Raw genomic sequence first — 2,336 nt, 5'->3', positions numbered from 1 at the left:
TATATATATATATAACTATAAACTCTTCAGGCTAGAAGCAACAGTTCTGATTCAAACCTATCTCCATAACTGTCTCAACACAAAAATATCTCTTTTAAGTTTTCTTTCTTCACTTCTTCACTCCAGATAAAATATCATCTGAACTACGTTCACCTCGAAATCAACTTGAATAAATATCAGAATGCCAAGCAATCGATTGGCCTTTTTGTCAGTCGATTTACTTCCATTTCTGTGAACTCTGATTCACCCAAAAGTAGAAGGGGCAAGATGAGCCTTCAACGACGAGAACTCGATAAGACATCGTACAACATTCGGCCGATTCTAATACCAGTTTGACACTTGGAGATCGATGAGAATGGAAAAGTATCGTACACAGAGCCGGTAGAGAAAATTATTCAGCCGATGCGCGTTACGTGTGGCCCGGTCATAAATCACGGACATTGGAAGCGAAGAAGGCGGCCAGGCCGCCGATACTAATCCGTGGAGAAAGACAGAGCTCCCGATTACAGTTTCATATTGAATTTTTCATTGGGACCCCGCTACGTGGACAGCCTCTTTCATTGTAATTAGATATTCGAGCCGGTGAATAACGACACTACGATCTGCGCGCAATCTGGCTTCTCTTTCATTTCTTTTCCTTCTTCTTCGCTTTCTCCTTTTTCCATAAGCTATTTTTTTTTTTATTTCCCTACGATATGCTGAGACACAAAGTCAGCTCACGTTCCGCGGGCCGTGCGAACAGAACAGGTAACTCTCGAAGGAACTCCGGCAAAGTATCCTCTATTAAATTACAGACGACCAGGCGTAAATCTTCGCAGAGGCGTGCGAATGAACGAGTGAGCAAGCGAGTAGACTTCTCACTTGCGTGATGGAAACTTTGTGTTCCCTTTTCTTTTCTTGCCATTTTTTTCTCTATTCTTTTTATATTTTTTTCCTTTCGAGAAAGCTTTGTATAATAGACACCGGGTACATCGTCGCGACGTTGAGGATCGCGCACCCTCCGAGTCACGAATGTTCTTAAAGGAGTAGAAACTTTTCCAAACAGGATCGTTTATTAATTCTGATCTCATCCAGATTATTGCACTTCTTCTTGTATCCTTCTTTGTCGATAGACATCCAATAATGTTTTCTGAAAATTAAATTTATATTATTAAAATTATTTCTCTTTTTATCTTTCAATAATATATTCTAATAATAATTTTTTTTTAATTATTCACACAATATCTGACTAAAATCTAAATATTTTTATATTATCTCCATAGTAATATCTATAGAATACTTGATAAAAAACTCGCTTGGAAGGTATTATCAACAGAAAACTGCTCATCCAAAGCAACTTTTTAGTTGGGCAAAAAGAAAAGAAGAGGAGGAAGACGAAGCCTGGAGAAGTTGCCGAACTGCAGGATACGTCACGATCAAAGCGAAAGGTAGCCCGCTTTGTAACCAGGATACGCGAATAGGGACAAAGAAGCTATCGCGGCTACGGGAATTACGTATACAGAGTGTCTGGGCGGAAAAGAAACGGCGACATAGCGGAATCTGGAGAGCATAAAATGGGAATTGTTAGGAACTTCACGCTCCACCGCCGCAGGCACATTTATCGCTCTCTCTCGGTATCGACGGGGGTCTATCCTTAAGTTTCTCACCGATTGGCGTGCTTCACGATGCTTCAAAATGGAGACGATTTGTAGAGGAAGTGCCGAGCTTCGATCGACGTTATCGTGATTTCTCGTAATTTATTATTTCATCGTCGAGAAAGTTTTTCTTTGAGTCTGTTTCACAAACGAAATTTCCATCCATCGTGTATATATATAGACGTATATAGTAGTATTTTCTTGTAATTTAGTTTGATGAGAATCCAATGAAACTGTTGACGATTCCTGTAATAATAGATAAAATCAATAATGATATATATATATTTTTTGAATATTGATATATAAAAATGAAAGAGATAATTAAAAATAACAGTTAAGAGCTATTCAATGTATTCAGCTATTGAATATAGTACATCCAATGAATTGATTCTGTCTACGCATTGTCTACGTTTGCATTTTTTGCACAATACCAGGATTTTCTTTACTGTTCGTGATGCAACACCGTGCTGATTCCTCCTTCCTTTTCCTTCCATCGCTTTCCTCCATCTCCATTCCACTTTAAATCTGCAGGGCGAAGGGATACACTGTATCGCGAAGGATTCCCTTTGAACCTCCTTTAATAAAATTGAAGTCCCGGAAACGATCTCTCCTCATTAATCTTTTTAACAGAGGGAACCGAGGCTACCGCTCGTCAAAGCGTTTATTTCCGTCTTTCGCGTCTATTACTACGATCTGCAAAAC

At 39.0% G+C, this 2,336-nt stretch overlaps 1 protein-coding gene and 2 long non-coding RNA genes across 5 annotated transcripts in view; 1 reads left to right on the top strand and 2 right to left on the bottom strand.

Moving 5' to 3' along the window:
• LOC116186097 overlaps positions 1-1,803 on the bottom strand; it is a 3,065-nt gene extending 1,262 nt beyond the window's left edge. Inside the window, exons 1-2 of one of the 2 annotated variants that reach the window (XR_004151035.1) lie at positions 1,647-1,803; positions 58-1,129 (exon numbers count right to left, since the gene is read on the bottom strand). This is a non-coding gene — a long non-coding RNA (uncharacterized LOC116186097). The remainder of the gene's footprint in view (positions 1-57; positions 1,130-1,646) is intronic. The other variant, XR_004151037.1, reaches the window with a different exon arrangement.
• The window catches only part of LOC102671953, a 35,064-nt gene that overhangs the window by 8,883 nt on the left and 23,845 nt on the right, over positions 1-2,336 (top strand). The window lies entirely within an intron of this gene.
• LOC102671419 overlaps positions 2,138-2,336 on the bottom strand; it is a 2,142-nt gene continuing 1,943 nt past the window's right edge. Inside the window, exon 3 of the long non-coding RNA XR_004151039.1 lies at positions 2,138-2,327. This is a non-coding gene — a long non-coding RNA (uncharacterized LOC102671419). The remainder of the gene's footprint in view (positions 2,328-2,336) is intronic.

This window comes from Apis dorsata, unplaced genomic scaffold, assembly GCF_000469605.1.
Source record: "Apis dorsata unplaced genomic scaffold, Apis dorsata 1.3 scaffold_416, whole genome shotgun sequence".
Lineage (NCBI taxonomy): Eukaryota > Metazoa > Arthropoda > Insecta > Hymenoptera > Apidae > Apis > Apis dorsata.
The sequence above is the reverse complement of the archived record's forward strand: the minus strand, read 5'-3'. Positions and strand labels throughout refer to the sequence as shown.